The following is a 21,570-nucleotide window of genomic DNA, read 5'->3' as shown; positions in this document are numbered from 1 at the left end:
GATGGAGATTATTAATGACCTTTGCAAGAGCAGCTTCAGATAACAGTGGTGGCAAGATAAAGAGAGATCAGGAAGTGAGAAAATGAATTTGGCAAATAAATTTGTTGAAGACCTTTGCTATAAAACAAAGCAGAAAAATAGGCTGTGGTTGGAGGAACTTATGAGAGGCAAAAAGTATTATTTTGCTTTTTAAGATGAAGATACAGAAGATATAAATAATTCAGTAAACAAGCCTAAATCAAGGGTGTGGAAGTGTGGACGACTTCATGTGGGTGGACTCTTACTCCGGTGCTAGATCTGAGCGGGCACCTCTATGTGTCAGTTTCCTCCCATTGTCCAGGTATAAGTAGAACTTCTTGAATTCTCTAAGTTAGTCCATAGAATGCAACAACAAAAGGCTGGAATTAGAAACTTGTCCAGTAACCAAAGAATTAGTACTTAGAAAGTCATTGACCTTGTTTTACTTTACAAAAGTTTTCCATGAGTTCTTTGTAACATGTGTACTTTATTTGAACTGATCCATTTGCTCTTGTTGAAAAAATAATGAAAGTTTGTCAATTCTGCCTCCCATTTGGGGGTCTGTCTATCAAAGGTCTGATCAAAAGCCAGGTGAGATGACTGGCAGGAGCTAAGTATTCTAAAAATCCTCTGAGAGAATAGGGGGACAAGGAGAGAAGCACAAGAAATCAATTTTTATGAGTGCTCTCCCTTGAAACCCAGGTCTTCAAAGTTGGCTTAGTAATTACTACTAAGTATTTCTTCTCCAAAGAGCCCATGCTTTAGAGAGAAAGGCCAGTAACTGGGTTCCAGTTCCACTCCTGTAACCTGTATGTAAATGACAACCTCTCTGAGATTCCATGTTTCTATGGGTAAAATGCTATGAACAAGCATCCCTCAGGAGGAGGCTAGGATAGGTTTACAATGCCCATAAGAATTTTGGGCCTACAAAGGGGCTTAAATAAGGTCTATTGCTTTTTAATTCATCTTTTAATTTTTAGGTTAATTAAGTATATAGACCCACTATTTAATAAACTGAGCTTCAGCAAGCACTTTTTGAATTTCAGACAGTTTGAAGATACTATTTGTAATACAAAATTGATCCTGCCCTCCAAGGAGTCTATGTATTCATATATTATATGTTATGCTAAGTTTTGTTACATTAATATGAGTCATGTACTGGGACAGTGACCAATAGCATTTACCTGGATGACAGATATTTGAGACTTTGGTAATTGTGGCAGTAGACTAAAGGAGACTGCATTCATCTGCAATTAGCTAATTTTAATGGAGAATTTTTCGTGAAAGTCTCTATTAGGGTGCTATGGTGACCTCTCCCCTTGCAGGAATAGCAATGCAATTAAGAATCTCAATCACACATAATTATTAAGTAATTAAACACTCTTTTGAGTGCTGGGAATACAACAATATATAAGAGAAGCAAAACCATTCCCTATGGATCTTGCATGCTAGTGGGGAAAACAGATAATGTAGACAACTAAATATATAACATTCATATGCTTAAATATATGCCATAAAAAAGAGCAAGAATAACAGAGATATGCTTCAAGCATATTTTGTGCAATTCCAAAAATCCATGGGCTTCCCATTACTAGTATACCAGGGTTGGGAAGCTATTGTCTTGAGGCCACATCCAGCTCAGGCCTTGGTTTTGTAAATCAAGTTTATTGGAACACAGTCATGGCTGCACATTTGCATGTTACCTGTGGTTGCTTTACACCTATACCACCAGAGTTGCGTAGATGTGAGAGTCCATAAGATCCAGGAAGTCAAAAGTATTCACTATGTGGCCCTTCATAGACAAAGGTTCCTGAGCCCTGCGATTCTCTACTGTGCACAACAGAAACGGAGTTCTATCACCCACGACTGTGGGGAGGTCAGTTTCATCTCTAAGCAACACAAAGCCAACTAAAAAGTGGAGAACAGTATATATCTTTCAAAACAAGCAATTGGCAGTATGGCAGCCAGCCCCATGGTAAGTATATTTAGCATCCCAATGTCATCACCAAGAACATATATTCTTTCTTTCCTTCTCTCTGATATCTTCAGCGAGGTTTGCCCCCATTGTCCCAGGATAGATGTTCCAGTTCCAGATTTCACACACAATGATAATGTCTAGATAGGGAAAAACAAGCATCCTTGGCTTGTGTCCCATTTTAAGAATAAAGCAAGCCTTCCCAGATCCCCCTGGTGGACCTCTCTGTATTGTGTCATTGGCTAGAATCATGTAACATGCCCATTTCAAACCCATGGAGATAAAACCAACAACAAGAGGTTGAGCCAAATCCTCATTCACAACCTGAGGCTGATGAGGGATGCACTTTATTTTGAAACAGAAGACTCCCCCTACCTGATGAACATTGGGACATTATATCACTGAAATGAAAACAGGAGCAGTAAATAACACCAGTGATATATGCCACATCAATTGAAATAATAAATCATAGACCTTTTTTAAAAATATTATGTTTAACTAAGCACTAAAACATAAGCTCTGTGAAGGCAAGGAGTGCTATTTACTGCCTTAGTTGGAATAGTGCTTAACATATAGTAGGTACTCAATAAATGTTGACTTCACTATTGATTAAACATATGAGTGTATTTGCAGAGTTGGGTAAGAAACCAAGTGATGTGTTAGCCATGAGAGGCCATTAGACAATGAAAAGAGGATAGTGGCCATGTCACAATGCCACACACTTTGGTCTGAGTGATCTCAGCTATCCTCGCAAGAGGTAGTGAGGACACTGAGCACAGAACAAAGAAAAGTTCCAGGCGACACCAAATGATAACCCAGAGTAGAGTCATGGAGCTCATGTCCAGGCAAGTCCATTGAAGTAAGGTGAACTTCTCCCTACTTTCACCACCATGTCCAGACTAATACCACTGGCCTGGAAGGAGGTTTAATGTATATATATCATGATTGCTTGCCTCTCTTCTCAATTTCTATACTTGTAGCAGTATAGGAAAACATAAGAGAACCCAGGATAAAGAAATTGTTGTAAAATGACCACTTTCAACAAGCATCTATCATGGCCAGCTCTGTGCATGCTTATGTAGGTTGTACAGAATTAAATAAGTCAACAAGTTTACAATCTCACTGCCTCTATTCACTGTGTTAGACATTGGGAGAAAGAAATGAAAAAAAAAACAGACAAGGTTTCTACCCTTGCAATCACATAAGCAAGAATGAAGAAAAGATGCATTTGGGAGGGTTTCCTGGAAAAGGTTATGTCTCCGCCGAGACCTGCAGAATGACTAGGAAGTTGTCCAAGTTGTGAAGGGTGGGGGAGTGACTCATGCAGAAAGAGCTGTGCACTGTGATTCCCTGCCAATGCCTGCCAGACATTCAGAATCTGGATTAGGAGTCAGATATGAAGTGTGGCTCAAGTCACTTCACTCATCTATTCATACCCATTCGTTTAAAGAATCTCTCTGAAGTTGAGAGAGACCCAAACCATATTGTGTTTTGTTTTGTTTTGTTTGGATGATTTTATTGAAACAAATCCTCAAAAATACTTCCATGGAATATTGACTCATTTTACAAAAGAAACTATTACTAATATTACTATGATGATTATCTCAGGATCAGGTTTATAAAAACAATTTACTGCGTCACTATTGCAGGAATGGTCAGGAAATAGAATATTACTTTAAATTTCTAGAAGGTACTTTTTTTTCTCCAATTCTGTAAATTTCTATGTTACTGTAGGTGTGATTTTATTGGAGGCAATAATAAAGATCTATATTTGAGGACATTGTTTATTGTAAGACTCAAGTCTAATGATCTTCATTAGAGGGTTGAATCTACTCACTAATTGAATAAATTTTTACTACAGGCCAGGAAACTCTAGAGGTCAGTCACAGAGACATTGGTGGCAAAACAAGTAGGGCACTGCCTTTGTGGTCCAGGTAGCCCAATGGGGAAGACATGTATTAAAGAAATATACACAATTCTGTTTTACCATATTATGTTAAGTGCTTTGAAGGAAAAACAATCTTGCTCTAGTTCTCATTCTACATCTGTAAAATGCAAGTGTGAGAAAATTTTATTTCTTAGTTGACCTTAACATTTGAAGTTCTACCAGCTAATCAGTCTGTAGAGACAAACCTGCTCAGAACAAGGTCAATGAAAGGCATAATGTGATGATCATCAATGGGACAAACTTCATTCTTTCCTAACATTCTTGGTTAGGTATTCATAAACACACACACATGCACATGCACACACATACACACTTTTCCTGTACACTGTCTGTTTTTTGCATTTGCAATATTCCAATTTATACCAACAACAAATCTAGATAAATTTTGCACTCCCTAACATTTTCCAAACTCCTTTTTTTTTTTTTGAGAAGAGGCCTTATTCTGTCAGGGCAGTTTTCTCCCACAAGTCATAGGCTATGGTCAGGACATTGCCCCGAAATATATCTATGCTCTTTTGAAATGAACTTGTGAAACACCTATTAAAAAGCAAAGCATTTCTTAGCAGTTCAGAGTTCTCCAGTTGCATTCAGATCCATGAGTTCACCTCATTCTCTGGACAGTTTTGGAGTCCAGCAAGTGGTGCGCCATTCACTTAGGAGGAAATGGAGGCCCTACTTTCCAAATGACTGAGGAGACTGAGGCCCAAAGTATCTCAACTATTTGCTCAAGACCATGTACCTCCTAAGTGACAAGATAGGCAGGCAGTCACTCAGGGTAGTGAAGCACATGCTATACATTACACTGTACCTTGTTAGGGAGAAATAAAGAAATCAATGAATAAATAAATGGGTAAATAAAAACAAATTCAAGAACTACCATTTGAATACGTGCTTTGATTACAAAAAATAATCTCACATCTCATTTCAACCTGACAAAACTCTCATGATTGATAAAAAGAGAGAGAAATAAGCACTTAATTTCAAAAGAACAGAATCCAGAATCCAAAGTTACTGTGAGCTGAACATTTAATGCTATAGTTAATATTATGTGTCTTTCTCCTCATTTAGACCATTTAGAGTTTGTTGATGTAAAAGATTGTTATTGACTTCTGCTAACAACAATCAATAAAATGAATAAATTAGAAGATTAAATTAGAATGAGGAAAAAGTTTAGTATTTTGAAACTACAGGAAAAACTACCTGAGACTTCATTCTTTCTTAATAACTAAAACAATGTGGTTCTTTATGGAACCAGTTCTGACCACATGTCAGAGAGAAATGCAGGAGCTTTGGGGTATAGAAAGATCCAAAGCTAAATCCCAACTGAACAACTTGCTTAATAACTATACACATTTCTTAACATCAACAAGTTCTCAGCCTCAATTTCTTCAGTTTTTAAATGAAGATAATAATAGCTCCTCATGGAAATGTTGTAAGAATTAGAAGGGGAAGAGATCAACCAAAGGACTTGTATGCACGCATATAAACCAAACCAATGGACATGGACAATAGCGGGATGAGAGCATGAGTGGGGGGCGGGGGAGGATGGGGGTTAATGGGGGGGATGAGGACACATTTGTAATACCTTAACTAATAAAGAATTTTTTTAAAAAAGAATTAGATATAGTATATTTAATATAACTAGAAAATTGACAAGTATTTCATATACCCTGTCCTTACCATGGAATCACAGGTTTAATCACAGGCATTAACTTGATTTGCTCCCCAGCCATTATTAGGAGATCTTAGACAATCCATCAGGTTCTTCTGGGGCTCAGGTTCCCTAGCTAAGTAAGAAGGGGGGGAAAAGTGGCAAGAAAAAATTTTATGACCTCAACTACCACTTTCAGTTCCCAACACTCATTATAATATAATTTTGGTGCATATTGTTATTTTCATATATGACATTTATTGGGTGGAGAAAGTTTTTCTAGTTATGTACATTGTGCTTTATGGAAGTCTAGACTGCTTTTCACGTCATCACATGTGATTTCTGATGAGAACCAGACTGGTTAGCTATGCTCAGGAGGTTGAGAGCGATGGTGTTGATAGACTGTCCAGAGAAGACAACAAGATGCTAAAGCATAAAATAGGTAAAGATAAAAGCATACTAACTAGGTGCTGTCTTAACATGGCCACTTTATCTGTTAGCAATATACTAGATTAGAGTAGCCTAGTTTTTTTGGGTTTGATAAATCAGATGTGTTGTTAAAAAAATATATTGTCTTCTAAAATTTAAAAGTTATTTTGCTCAAGTACTTTAATAGTTTGTGGAATGATCATTGAAATATCAAGGACTCTAGTCATTGTGTTTCTTGATTAAGTGTATGTTTGTGGGAGGGAGGAGAAGACTGAACAGACCTGGTTGAAATCTAGCACTTTAGCTAAGAGAATCAATTTGGAAAATAGGTGAGAAAGTCTGCTTACATAATGTTAGTGAGCATTAAGAAAGTGAGCAAGTGAGTAAAAGTTGATGTTATGGGAAGGCTGTAAATAATCCAACTTGCCCTGCCAGGAAGTAGATTTCAGGTCCTCTTCCCCACTAGCACTTACTGATCTCAACCATTGCTAGGGCCTTGCTGCTTACAGTGGTTCAGAGACCTGAGATGATGACAGTTCTGCTTCCTTCCAAGCTGCCTCAATGGAAAAGAACAGGAAAGGCCATGGGTGGGATGTTCCCATGGACCAGACCTAGACACACCGTATCACTTCCTCCATCTTCCATCAGAGTGAAGTCTGTCTTGTGGCCCCACCTAAATGCAAGGAAAGGGGCAAGATATGGCCTGGCTCTGTGACCAGAAGATAGGATAGCAATCAGCTAGCAGGCTGTGCCAGGGACAGAGGAGACCTAAAGGAAGGTTCAGCACAGTTCTGGACAAAGGCATGTAATTTATTTTATACATGGCCTAGTGTCCCTCCACCCACCCAACCAAGGAGACCTATAAACAAACTGAGAACAGAACATAAAGTGGGAGATAATTTTCAGTGAAGTAGAATCAAGGAAATGCTTCATAGAGTAAGTAGGAAAGAAACGGACCTCACAGCATGAGTTTGGAGTAGGAAATTTCACTGAAGTGTTAAAAGTGATTCTTAGTAACAGACTCACCTATTAGGCTTTTGAGAAAGCCTGTTTGTTAATCTATATCCAACTCCTAGAACAGTGTACAGCACAGTGTTCAGTGACTAGTTGTTGAGCACATTGTACAGACTAAGGATCTACCTGAAAAAGTGATATCATCTTGTGTAAAGCTAAATAACAAAGATGAATAGAAAGTAAAAGCCAAATAGACATTAAGAATACTAGTAACTGAATCCAAACCCTCTACATTGAAGAAATGGAGGCTCAGGGTAGGGGACAGATTGTTTCTAAGATGATTAAAAAAAAGTCAAAATATGTTCTCAAATACAATGTAGTGACTTTCCAATATGTTATTGCCAAACTAGACTATCATTCAACTGTAAACAGAATTTTGGAGATTTCCTTTTTTTTCACACTTACTGTTATTGGATTATTAAAAAAATATTGTTATTTCCTTTTATTGGCAAAATCCATGTGTCATGAACTGCCTGTCACATTCTAAGTTCAAATTTCTTTTTACAATGCCATGTGTCTAACATTGGGAACACACTTGAAAGCTACATGTCTGAAAAAATTATTCTTAAAACATGAATATGAAAGTTAAATAGTTATCAAAACTAACTAAATGGATAAACACCTTCCCAGGTAGTCAAATGGGAAAAGGCCATGAGAACAAGAAAATAAATGTAATGCCCTAAAAGAAATTCAATGTCCTGTAAATCAAACCAATACAAAGTGAGATTTCTTTTTCTTAGCAAACTGCATAGATTTCTTTAAAAATAGATTGATACAAAGTGTCAAGAAAACAGGTATTCTACTAACTATGGGGATATGTATCAATGATTCATTTTGTTTTTATTTTTATTTTTCTCTTTGACTTGATTTTATTCTAGAAATTTATATTAAGAAAATAGTCATGGCTGATTAACATGTAACTTCAAAACTGTTGATATTTTTGTGTATATGTATGTGTTGCAGTTATTATATGAATATATGTTTCAGTGAAATATAATATATAACTATACACTACACATATGTAATAATATATTTAAAAACTACTAAAACTATACATATATAAGCACATGCAATAATACCCATGGTATATTCTGATTACTTGTGAGAAACATTTTGAAAAGATACTTCAAAAGAGATCAAGATCAGCCCTAGCCGGTTTGTTTCAGTGGATAGAGCATCAGCCCACAGACTGAAGAGTCCTGGGTTCAATTCCAGCCAAGGGCATGTACCTCGGTTGCAGGCTCATTCCATGGCCCTGGTAGAGGCACATGTGGGAGACAACCAATTGATGTGTCGTCTCTCTCACATAAATATTTCTCTGTCTCTCACTGTCTCTCCCCATCCTTTTCACTCTCTCTAAAAATCAATGGAAAAATATCCTTGGGTGAGGATTAAAAAACAAAAAAAGAGCTCAAGCTCAAATGATAATGAAGTGGGAATGGAGACCATATGCTTTAGTAAAAATAGTACCTTGGTTGTCATCCTATTTCAGACATAACTGCACCGCAGTTAAAGACTCAGACAATTCTAAGCTCTATGAAACAGAGCCATTTCTTCCACCAATCCCTGCCCTGGTGTGACTAATAAAGTGTGTGTGTGTGTGTGTGTGTGTGTGTGTGTGTGAGAGAGAGAGAGAGAGAGAGAGAGAGAGAGAGAGAGAGAGAGAGAGGAAGCTTTTAAATAAGAACTTACCAATACACTAGGAAGAAAATGTGCAATTACAGAGAAGAAATTTATATTGGATGAAAGAAGGAGCTAAATTCTCTAGGCCTCAGTTTCCTAATGAAAACATGAATATGGCTGATATTTTCCAATATGTGATCTTAAGAAACTTTTACAATTTCACTTCATTGAAGGAGCACAGGAAAACATTCATCTACAAACAATGCATACTTTTGAACTGGAAAATGATGTGGAACCTGTAAAATAAGCAAGTATGTTAAAGTTACAGGCTGGTCATATTTAGCATGTTATACAAATTTATGATGACATTAGATGAGGGCAGGGTTGGGAGAAGGGAAATAATTTTTTCAAGAGGAAATTGTTTTTTTCTGACTAAAATAATAGAAATGAGGCAAAAGATAAATTGATGGTTGATTTTTCCTTTATCTCTTAGTCTCTATCTCTGTCTCTTGTTTTCTGCATTTGTGTAGTGCACACTTGTCTCACATAGATCTTATTTATCACTTAACCCATTACCTGACACATTTTTATTATTAGAACATTAAAAAAATATTTGGAGAACTAACAAACGAATGAATGCATAACTATCAGTGAGAGAAAAATAGCTGTAACCCAGACAGAGGAACTTGGAAGGGGAGCTTCATTCAGTTGCTTGGTAGTAGACAGAATGTTCTTGCTAGGACATTCTAGGAACTTGTCCATGAGGACTGTGAAAATCCAGTATAGCTTAAGCCTGTGAATACAAAACTAGTGCCATGTGGAAAGACTTTGACTATTGTCATATGAATGGCTGAAAGAGATGGCGAATAGAAGTGTTGCTGCAAACTGTTCATTTAGTCATCGTCCTGATTTTTAGGTAAATATTGCTAAACATTTAAACTTGCTAAATATTGGTGGCCATCTGGAGTTAGGAAGAGGTGGAAATTGTACATCCCTTTCCTAACAACTTAACAGCAATGCAGTGTGTTAACACAGAACCAAACTTTAGGCCAAATTCTTCTAAATGTTCACTCCAAGGCTAATGTATCAATAATTTTCAAGAGGATTAAACCATCTCACCATCTCTCTGGTCACATGAAGCAATAGAGACGTTTAGTATGTGGGATGGCAAAGGGAGCTCTGGATATAGATGTTCTGAAAATGATCGGCGACACTTCTCTGGTTTGCTAGGTTTTATCCCTCACTTTTGCAAGGGCACTGCCGCTCCTGAAGCCTATCCAGTCAGCCTTGTATTTGAGCACCGTTCATTTCACTAGGGAAAAACTATTTCTAACTGTCCTTTGCGAACTAATGGGCCCTCATATAAATTTTAATAATGATATCTGAAGCACTTGTAAATAGCTACTATGTACTATTGGTTTCTGAGCCAGTGCATCTAAAGCAATTTAACTGCCACTAGGTACAGATTAGAGTTAATCTGCATGTACATGTACATGTATTATATTGTTTATACTAAAGTATTTTAAATTAAATTGCCACGCAAAGGATATAACGTCTAAAATTTTAGGTTGGCTGGAAAGAGTTCAAACTGAATCAAAACCCTGAATTAGATTTAGTTGTAATCTAGTCATCATTCATTTATTCAGCCAATAGACATCAATTATGTGTCAATACAAAGACTAATGAATCTGTTGTAATGACTCATTAGTTCGTTGATACACATATTAAGCATGATATATTTTAAATTCATAATTCAGTATTTTGACAAACATATTTCAAAAAGATTTTAAATGTAGATTTTTAATTCAGATACCTGGATCTTAAGGGCCTGAGAAAGCTTTTCTGGTTACTAAGCAAAATCAAGTCATCACTGCCTACTGGTTGCACTATACAGATCTAGAGAACATAAACCTGCCATTGGGTCACTAGACTTCTAAAATTAAAAATACTGTATGATAGAAAAATCATAGTTGAGGAAGATCTAACTTGTTAGGTGACAATTGTCCATGGTTTTCTCACATTTCTGAACATCATCTGAGCAAAGACATAAACTGGATTTTTGTACAAGACTACCATTTCCAGGATATTTGCATAAATATACAGACTTGTAATAGAGACAGTGTCTCCATCTGGAGTGGATTTGTCTGCTGGACAGGGTAATAAAGACAACATATTTTCTATGGGAAAGATTGAACTGGTTTTCTAGCAGCCTGCTTTCAATAAAATTGGGACTTCCTAAGGTTTCTTTTTTGGAACACATCCTACTACAAAACAAGGCAACTCCTTCTCCTGATTCTGTTGCTTTTTGGGAACTGGGATTCAGGTAGCCAGTGTCAAAATATTACTCTGGCTACTGATATTGTAGTGAGTAATACATTATCTATTGTCTTTGACCCAGAAGTTTTGTGTCTTCTGCAAGTTTCCATGAAACTGTAACAGACTAACTTCTTAGTTTGCAAGTAGAGCAAAATCTCAGATCCTTCATAGTTCTTGACAGATGCCTCACCCCAATGATTCCAAATATGGGAAAGAATAGAGACCATCCACACTTCTGTTTCCTAGGGAAACATTTATGTTCTGCGGTAGAGGAAAATGTTATGGATTGAATCATGGCCTCTACCCCTCCAAAAAAGCATGTTGAATTCCTAATCCCAGTACCTTAGAATGTGACCTTGTTTGGAAATAGCATGTGATTAGTTAAGATAAGGTCACACTGGAGTAGAGCTGGCCCCTAATTCAATATGGCTGGTGTCCTCATGGGAAGACAATCATGTAGAGTTAGAGACCCACAGGGAGAGCACCATGTGACAATGAAGGCAGGGATCGGAGCAATGTGACAGTAAGCCAAGGAGTACCAAAGATTCTGGCACATCACTAGAAAAAAGAAGATGCAAGGATTTTCCTACAGATTTCAGAGGGAGCATGACCCTGCTGACACCTTGATTTCAAACTTGTAGCCTCCAAAACTGCAAGGCAATAAATTTCTGTTTTTTTTAAAGCCATCTAATTTGAGGTACTCTATTATGGCAGCTTTAAGAAACATACAGAAGTTTTCCCAGAGAATAACAGAACTGGCAGCTGTTTTATAATCATGAGGAGAGCAAACATGAAGACCAAGTAGACATAAGAGGGAAAAGTAAACAAAGTTATGATGGAGCCCTGACCTTCCCAGCCGGTGTCTTCTCAACTTCTAGGCTTATTGTATGAAGTGAGACATTTCCTTATAGGACCAGCCAGTAAGGAAGAGATTTTTTCTGATAATTTTTTTCTGAGGAACACACACACTCATGTAGATAATATACAGGGTGTAGCAAAAGTAAGTTTACAGTCCTGAGTACAAGAAACACAGAGTTTATTCTTGTATTATTATTTATTAAATATTGGCTCATTTTCCGTACAAACAACTGTACACCTACTTTTGCCCCACCCTGTATGTGATAATAGTATATGTAAATATTTCTGTTACACACAGAAGTCCTGGCCCTTGCTTTATTCACTATATATAATTGCATATTATCTGTGTCATTTTCTATTTTATTCAAGAAAGTAAAGTTGTTTTCCAAATAACTTTCCTTCCTTTGAGGATCAGTGTCAGGCTTTTATTGTAAAATATGCAGAACTGTGAATATGGGTGATATTCTATAAATACTGATTCGGTTTTAGCACCTACTGCTCTACTTTATAATTATTCATTAAATGCTGCTGTCCCTCTATCTGCTCTTGAAGCTAGGGAATATATTTCCATGCTGTGTTCATAGTATTAAGCTCAGAGTATTGAAGAAAGCAATGCGCATTAAATGAATGAAGAATGGTTACACTTCTTTATAAAAATCTTGAGATACCTTGAAAGAGCTCTCATCTCATTTTTTTTTCATCTCTAGTCTTCTTCCTTCAGTCTGTCACTCATGATGACACAGAAACGATGATGACATGCTCCATTTATTTCTTCAATCTTATGCCTCCAACTTACCAGGTACACTCAGGATTGGGATACAGATCGGAAGTTCTCCCTGCTTTGCTATTAATAGCATTCACGGTAATACCTTAGAATTTTTCCTTAGAATTTTTGAGTGTCATGAATGCTCAGTTATGGGTACACTAGTGAAAATATTGCAAAGGCTTCAGGATAAAATTTGTTTTATGGTGTCCAATAATAAAGCACATCAGGTTCCTTCATGTCTAGATAGACTACTTAGAATTTCCTACTTTTCTCATTTCTCTTTGTTATCATAATTGTCTGTTATTCTAATTTCCCTGGGATTTTGTTGATTTCATTGAAGGAAGTCCCATGTCTCAGGAAAACCAACAGACCCAGACACACTGGGAATGCTAACGATCCTTCTTAATTACTCCACTTTCCTCTGACTGTGAGATGCTCAAAACCATTGAGTGTAACATTTATTTTTGCCTGGCACATGGTTGGCCTAAAGTTTTAGTAAGTGCCATCATGACATAGAGGAGCTTGGGGATCTGAAAGATATGGAGTGAAATCTCAGCTTATCGTGGATCCTGAATCTACACATTTCATCTCTGTGAGCCTCAGTTCCATCATGAGCAAAAGGCGGGGAGGAAAGGGGTAATAAGAGCCATATCATTGACTTGTGCTAGGAATAAGAACAGGCCATCTGCTCCCCAAGAGCCTTTAAAATTCTTGCACGAAGAGCCCCTGCTCTGTTAATTATGGCAAACCAGTGTCTTAGTCAGTTCAGGCTGCTATAACCAAAATACCTTAGATGGGATGACTCACTTCTGTAGACTGAGAAGTTCAAGATCAAGATGTCAGCCAATTTCATGCCCGGTGAGGACCCTTTTTCTGGTTTGTAGACAGCTGCCTTCTTGCTGTATCCTCACATGGTGGGAAGCCTAATCATCTCCTAGGTGTCAGTTCTTATAAGGGCACTAACCCCATTTGTGGGAGGCTCTACCTATGTGATCTAATCACCCCTTGCCCAAAGGCCCCACCTCCAAGCACCATCACATCGAGGATTAGGGCTGCAACATAAGAATCTGGGGGGACATAAACATTCAGTCTATAGCACTCAGTATCTGCAACATAATACGTACCCAGTGAATGTTCATGTAATTAGCATAATATATGCAAAATGCCTAGAGCCTAGATGTTTCCCAAATGGCATTTATCGTTAATGTTTTTATTATCATTAAAATGAATGAAAAGAAATGTACAAGCTGCTGCAATGAGGATTGGGGGAGATGAACCTGAGGAAAATAAATTATATTCTGGTTATAGGGTGGAAGTCCTGAACTCCTAACTACAATGGAAAGCACTTTATATTCATTCCCAATTAGAACAGGGAGTGCCATGTATTCAATAAGACAAACACGAGTTAATGGGAAAGTACTAAGTGGAAATACGAAATCTGGAGGTGGTTCAGTGACATGAATGCACTGGAGAGGCAGAAAGGTCACAAGTCCTGAGTTCTCATTGGTTCCAGCTATGTGTTGAGTGGCCTCTCAGGAGGTTTTTGTTTGTTTGTTTTTGAATTCTCTCTGGCCCCATTTCCTTATTTTTAAAACTTAGGTACTTATTCTCACTTTATTATTTTCTTACCATTATTAATAAAAATCAAATTTTTCAGACATTGCATTTGCCAGCTATCAAGTTCTTTTCTTGCCATGGTTAAGGCTGCTCAACATGTTCTTGGTGGTCTTTAGAAAAGCAGCAGATGCAAGTCAGAATGGATGGTTTCTGAAGTTTACATAACAAGACAAGACAAAAGAGAACCTCAAACCACAACTAGGCAAATTAAGCTGGTTTGGGGAAAAATAAAATCAAAACAAAACACCTTCCTAGTTAATGAAGGAACTTCCTGTTGCTAATGCCAAGTCATTTATCTTTCCTCCAAGGAGCCACAGAGAGGGCTATTGAATTAACAGGACTCTGAATTCACTCTCAACAGCTCAGCTGTCTTGAAATAGGCATATTATAGAAATCATTATAGCAGGACAAGGTCAGTGTAACCACCAAGCTCCCTGACTGAGATGAGAAGTGGTAATGAGTGCCGCTTTTGGGAAATCCTGATTCTCCTGGTATATTTCATAGCTGTGGTTATTTCTCCCACTTCCTGCTGTTGTTGGCCAAAACTTTACATAGATAAAAAGCAAATACAGACATCTATTACCATGAAAGTGAGTGGGAATAAAAAGCCTGGATAACAGATAATATTCCAGAGTTCTCCAAAAAGCAGTAATCCCTTTTCCTTCCATTGACCATTCTCTTGTACATTAACCAATTTTTGTTTTTCAAATATTTTTTTTAATTGAAGTTTGCATTCAATATTATTTTATATTGGTTTCAGGTGTACAGCATAGTGGTTAGACAATCATACATTTTATAAAGTGGTCCCCTCACTATTTCAAGTACCCACTTGACACCATACATAGTTATTATAATATTGTTGATTAAATTCCCTATGCTGAACTATATCTCCGTGACTATTTTATAGCTAACAAACTGAACTTCTCAATCCCTTCACCTTTTCTTACCCAGATTCCCAAAACCCCTCCCCTCTGCCAACCATCAGTCTGTTCTCTGTATCTATGAGCCTGGTTCAGTTTTGTTTGTTCATTTATATTGTCCACAGATATTTATTCAGTATCATCCATGCTGAGATCCAATGGACAGGAACATCAGAGATGTTTTGCTTCCTATAGGTTATATAGTGAAGTAGCTCCTCATCAAATAATTACACAGCCAAGTGTAAAAGGGCCAATGGGGCAATTGCTACAAAGAAAGGTACCCTGTTCCTGAGGAGCTTTTGCAAGTGGTTCTGATCTGGTTCAAGAGTTCAAAACAGATTTCCAGGCAAAGAGCAGCTTGGATTGAGCCCATAAATATTAATGATAATGAGTCAATAAAGAGGAGATGGGGGGGGGATTTCTGGCCCAATGGAATAACATTTGGAAAGGACTTAGGAATGGGGAAGAGTATGAAGAGCATGAGAGTTAAAGGAAGCCCATGTGGCTACCATTAGGATTAAGGTATGAATCCAGGCTGGCAGAGATTATAGATGGCAGAGTGAGAACCATGAGGACCATTTCAAGGAGTTTGGTGCTTACCCTACGAGACTGGGAAGATAATAAAAGGTTTTAAAAGAGGAAGATATGCAATTAGATTTACAGATTAGAAGTTTACTCAGGCATATTGAATTGCTTAGCAAAGGACCCAAGTGCATGACAATAAACCAGTTAAAAAGTCATTGTCACAATTGGTTGGGATAGTGAGGGACAGTAGAGATGGAGAAGGGTGGATGGAATTGAGATACCTAAGAAGAAATTTTGTTGGAGTGAATTTTAACAAACACATACCTTGCAAGATTACATAATGTTTGAAGGCTATACTAGTACCTCACCATGCACAATAAAGATTCTATTAACTTCATAAATAAATCGCATGATATCAGCATATTTGTAGGTCAAGGAAATGGTTGGATATTGACAATTCCATTGGGTTCCCTTTCTCTTGACAGGCATACTGTGCTCTACATCCATGGTGACTCAATCCAAGTGTAACATAAAATGTGGAAGTAGGTGTGGACACAGTCTTTTCCGGTTTTAACACTTGTAATACGATTTCTCTTGCCATAGAAGTCTAGGCCTCGGAGTCACAATAGGTCACAGGAAACCTGGCTCGACACTTTTCTTTTATGGATTAAAATTTTTAAGTTTTGGAAAAGTTAAGACCTTTAAATTAAAAAAAAATTAAATAACATAATTACATATATATATACTAGAGGCCCGGTGCACAACAATTTGTGCACTCAGGGAAGGGGGGGGGGGTCCCTCAGGCCGGCCTGTGCCCTCTTGCAGTCTGGGACCCCACAGGGGATGTCTGGCTTGTTTCAGTCCGCCTCCCTCAGCCCGGGCTCAGGTCGTTCGTTCCCGCCTCCCTCAGCTGCCCGGCCCAGGTTGTTTGTTCCCGCCTCCTTCCCGCCTCCCTCAGCCGCGGGCCCAGGTTGATTGTTCCCGCCTCCCTCAGCTGCCCAGCCGGCTTGATCGTTCCTGCCTCCCTCAGCCCCCGGCTGGCTTGTTTTGCTCCCACCTCCGCCGCCCAGCTTGTTTTCAGCCGCCTGGCTTACTATGCTCCCAGCGGATATATGCAAATTAACCGCCATCTTGGCTGACAGTTAATTTGCATATACTCACCGATTAGCCAATGAAAAGGGTAGTGGTCGTATGCTAATTACCATGTTTCTCTTTTATTAGTGTAGATATATATATATATATATATATATATATATATATATATATATATCCAGCGACTGTAATGCCATCACAACTGGAATGACCAAAGACCAGAACACTGCGGCCCCTCGCCCAGGCTGGCCCTGCCCCCAACGGGACCTCCACCCTCATCAGGGGTGAGTTAAGACCTTTAAATTAAAAAAAAATTAAATAACATAATGTAACAATCTCTCTATATATAAAGCCAGCGACCATAATGCCATCACGACTGGAATGACCAGAGACCAGAACACCAGGGCCCCTCACCCAGGCTGGCCCCGCCCCAAGCAGAGACCCCCACCCCAATGGAAGTGTGGCCAGTTTGCAAACAACCCGTGCACCAGGCCTCTATTCCTATATAATAAAAGGGTAATATGCAAATTGACCCTAAAGGCGGAATGACCAGAACGACTGCTAGACCAGTCACTATGAGGCACACTGACCACCTCTCAGTTCCTTTCCCCAGCCGGCAGGCTCCGATCACCTGATGGAAAATGGGGAACCAGGGGTGGGTGGCAGAGGATGCGGGTGGTGCCAGGCCAAGGCCCCTGCCCTGCCGGTTGCCCCACACCCAGAGAGTGACCCATGGTGGGGGTGGGGGCGGCTGTGGGCAGCTGGGGAAGATGGCCCTGATCGCAGACCAGGCCTAGGGACCATACCTGTGCACAAATTTTGTGCACTGGGCCTCTAGTAATTATATAATACAACAAAATAGATGCCCCATAACACTAGTTAATACCAAACCCAGGAATATTGGAGAATGTCTGCATAAAAATATTCAAGTAGCCTACACTGATCTCTAGGAAAGTGGGCTGCAAATCTCAGGATGGCAAGGGTAGGGTTAAATGTCTGTCCCATCACCAGAGTGGAACAAAGAGAAGGTTAAGGATGACTACAGAGCTGAAGTGGATGCTGCCATGCCTACTGGCTACTCTGAGGTTTTGTTAGTTCCTTCTTATTTTTGTGATAGAGCATCCTGGCATAGTGCTTTTGTTTTCAAAGCACCACTGCCCCACATCCATTCAAATAAATTAACAGCCTATCTCCACTCACCCATGTGTCAGAAATGCCAGCACGTGGACTGACCCAGGCGGCCTTTTCACAGAAAAGTGTCTATAAAGAGTGTCATTGGGCCTCACACTGACAAGCCTGAGGTCACGGTTCTCTTTTCTCTTTCTTTCCTCTGTTTGTCATAATAACACCAACTGAACCACTCCTGACATTCTGAAACATGGACTTTGGGGAAGAGGAAGGATGCTCAGAGCAGGTGCTTCTGATTCTTCAAGCAACAATCATTATTAAGACAAAATTCTGATAAAAGAAGAAAAATGAAATTTATTGGCAAGTTACTGTGCACTGAATTTGGAACATAAGAAATTTTGTACACCATCCATAACCTCATTTTAGCAAATGAACCTCAAAGCAATTAACATGCCCCATCTCACACAGCTAAAAATTCTAACCCAGGTCCTTCAAGCTCAGGGAATGGTCCCTGGTCCCTTTTCATTCTACTGCTTCGCCCGAAAGAATCTAGCTAGCCTCCCTCCCTGGAGACCAGTTGCTTGTCTCCAGGAATTCACTCTTTGTGCAATTGTTTAGACTTAGCAACAGTGTGGCTACCTTTGTAGAGACTTTGGTTAGGTGTCTCAGAGGACACACACACAAAAAAGGAAGGCATCATTCCCTTAAATAATTAACCAGAAGCTAAAAATTCTGCTCAAACAAAGCATGATTTTTGGGGGTCAGGCCAACCCGATTCAGACAGGCTGATTGCAAAGAGCTTGTAAACACAACCAGCAAACAGAATCGACACAAGGCCTCTCTGTGCAATCGTCCCATACTGACACTGAAGCTTTCAGGCTATGAAATATGCAGAAGACGCAAGGTTGAATCAAAGTGCATGCCTTAATTTGCACCACACCAACTGAACAGTAAAATGTGATTTAATTTACTATATAATTTGCTTGTTCAACAAAGCTGAAAGATAACTCACTTAGTGCCACTTTGTTGATAAGTAAGCTGGTAACTGGCGGTGTGCTTTCCCCGAATGGCTTGTTCCCGATGCCAGAGAAAGCTGTTTGAGTGGAAAATGTACAAAATTAAGGGTCTGCTGCTGCTGTCTTTGCAGCGCACTCCTTTGTCCTCATCAAGTTTATTTCCGCAGAGAGGCAGTAACGGCCCTTTGTTTTCCTAACACGATGAAGTCACTGAGTCTTGCTTGGTGGCACACGGCTTGGGAAAAATGCATTCAGTCAAATTTAGAACCATTTGGAACTCACGAGTTGTGAATTTTGAACCAAACTTGAATCTTTGAGAAGCTCATCTGTTCCACAGCGCAAGCCAGCTCGGCTAACAGCTTTGCAGCCAGGCTGTCCTCCTGGGGCTGAGCCAGGGTCCTCAAGTCCCCATGTGCTTCTCTCAATTGTCCCACAGAGGTGTTACAGGATGTGAAAGCTTAGATGCAATGAGGTGGGTGTATTACAAAGCCCTGAACCTCCACCACAGGAGAAGAGATTTCCCAAAAGTGAAATAAGGAGTCTCTTGTGTTCTGCCAACGTTTAAAATATTTTATGACTCTTGAATCCATTTGTCCTTTTAGTCCACTGACACCATCCTAAGGTAGACCTTTATTAACCCATGTCCACCAGAACTGGCCTCACCCACCTGTATCCTAATCAGATCAACGTCTGGAATCTCTGCTTGCCCTGCCTCATTCCGATAAGCAGCCTCATCAGACACCTCCTGTGCATCAGGCTCCCCTGTTGCTCTCGGGGTGGCAGCCCTCTTATACCTGAGTGGACACAGGTATAAGAGCAGCTCTGGCTTTGGTTGTGAATGCAAAAACTCTATCATCATCCCAGCATGCTATGTGCCCTGAGCAAGGAGCTGCATTGGAGAGTTGGGGGTGCACAGAGGTCTGATAAAGGATGCCCAAGGCCTGAATCTGGCAGGAGTATGTGATCTCAGGGAGATACTGGAGTGCAGGGGAGCAGAGTGGGGGCTGGAGCATGTCTCAGCAAAAGCAGCCTGCACCAAGGTGGGGAACAATGAGAGAACAAAAGTGCTCACGTTCCTGCGTCTGAGTCACAAACTCGTCCACAGGGTGGGTGTCTGTGTGGGTGACAATAAACAGGAAAGTGATGTGAATGATAAAGAGCTACCAGAAGAGTGAAAGAAAGTGGAGCTAGAGAGAAAAGCAGGTGCCAGCTCCTGAAGGACTCGGCACAAGCTGCTAATGCGTTCAGACCGTGACCTAAAGACAAGTAGCCATTTCACCTGACTCCTCCTCTTCTGCAGAACACCCTGAAATTGCCTTTGCCCATAATTTGTTTCCACCCTAACCTTGAAAATCCGCTCTTACCATTTCCCTGAGCAAGCATCCTTATTCAGCTAACTGTGTGTATCGAATATGTCATAATCCTCTGCCTTGTGGCATCCATATATTTGAACCTCCAGGACCCCTGCCAGCCTCCTTTCATCAGAGATGTGTGGCCATCATTTGTTTCCTATATTTATTCATTAAATTAATACTGTACATCTAGTTGGGCATAGGGGTAGGGGTTGAGACTTGATTTACTTATTTACTAAATAATTCCTGAGTTTGTACAGGGCACAAAGTGTCCATGGTGCTGAAGTGACCGGGATTAGTAAGATAGACAAGGCCACTGCCCTCATGATGCATCTTGGGGAAGGCAAATAAGTGCATGAGCAATTCAAATAGAACCCAACAGGCAGCAATATGATGGGAGAGGCATAGAGAGCTGTGGTCATGCCTAGGAGAGAAACCTAATTTGTACCTGAGCAGTCAAGGAAGACCTTCTGGAAGAAACAATACCTGAGGTGAAACCTAAAGAATTAGTACAAGTTATTGAAGAAAAGGAGAAGGAAAGAGCATCCTACACTGAGTGAAAACCACAGGGACTAGAGAGATGATGGACCCTTAGGCAATAGAGCCTATTCAATAAGGCAGGAGTGTGGAGTTCAGAGAGGACACAGGAGGGGTTACAGAATGAGAGGACAGAGCAGAGGGCTTGATTTTAAAACTGCCACAGAGCATGAGACTACAGATATGGGGTCCAATTGGAGACAGAGATAATTGTCCAGAGAGAAGATAGCTAAGGCCTCAACAACGGTCATGACGGTGATGATAGAAAGGAGGCTGCAGATTGGAAACACATGTGGGAGAACTTGGTTACTTCTTATAATGATGGCATGAAGCTCTACCTCTACCTCCAGGAGAATATAATTGACATGATGAGAATAATAATAATGTAGTGAGAGTCATGTCAATGGCCTAATGGACCTGTTCAGATGTGCCCAGGAAATCAATTTCCTTGGAGTAACTCACACAAAACAAAACATACAACGAGGGCTAGGCACTAAACATGCAATTATAGTTTTCTGAGTTTAAAGTTGTGTTTGGATATGTGGTGCACAATCTCTAAAATATAATTACTGAGGAGCATCGTTTAATTTGTATCAGTCACAATTTACAGCCTGTCTATGTTTAGAGAAATGATTATGGTTTGAAGCTTCTTCTGACTTTCTTGGTGCATAAAAAATGATTATGAAGCCTTCAGCAGCCGTCGCCTTCCCTGAGAATTTCCAACAAAGGGCCCTTTAATCAGGAACAAGATCCAACAGAGCCAATGTGTGCAAATACGCAATCTC

The sequence above is a fragment of the Myotis lucifugus genome, unplaced genomic scaffold (genome assembly GCF_000147115.1).
Source record: "Myotis lucifugus unplaced genomic scaffold, Myoluc2.0 scaffold_183, whole genome shotgun sequence".
In the NCBI taxonomy this organism is placed as follows: Eukaryota; Metazoa; Chordata; class Mammalia; order Chiroptera; family Vespertilionidae; genus Myotis; species Myotis lucifugus.
The sequence above is the reverse complement of the archived record's forward strand: the minus strand, read 5'-3'. Positions refer to the sequence as shown.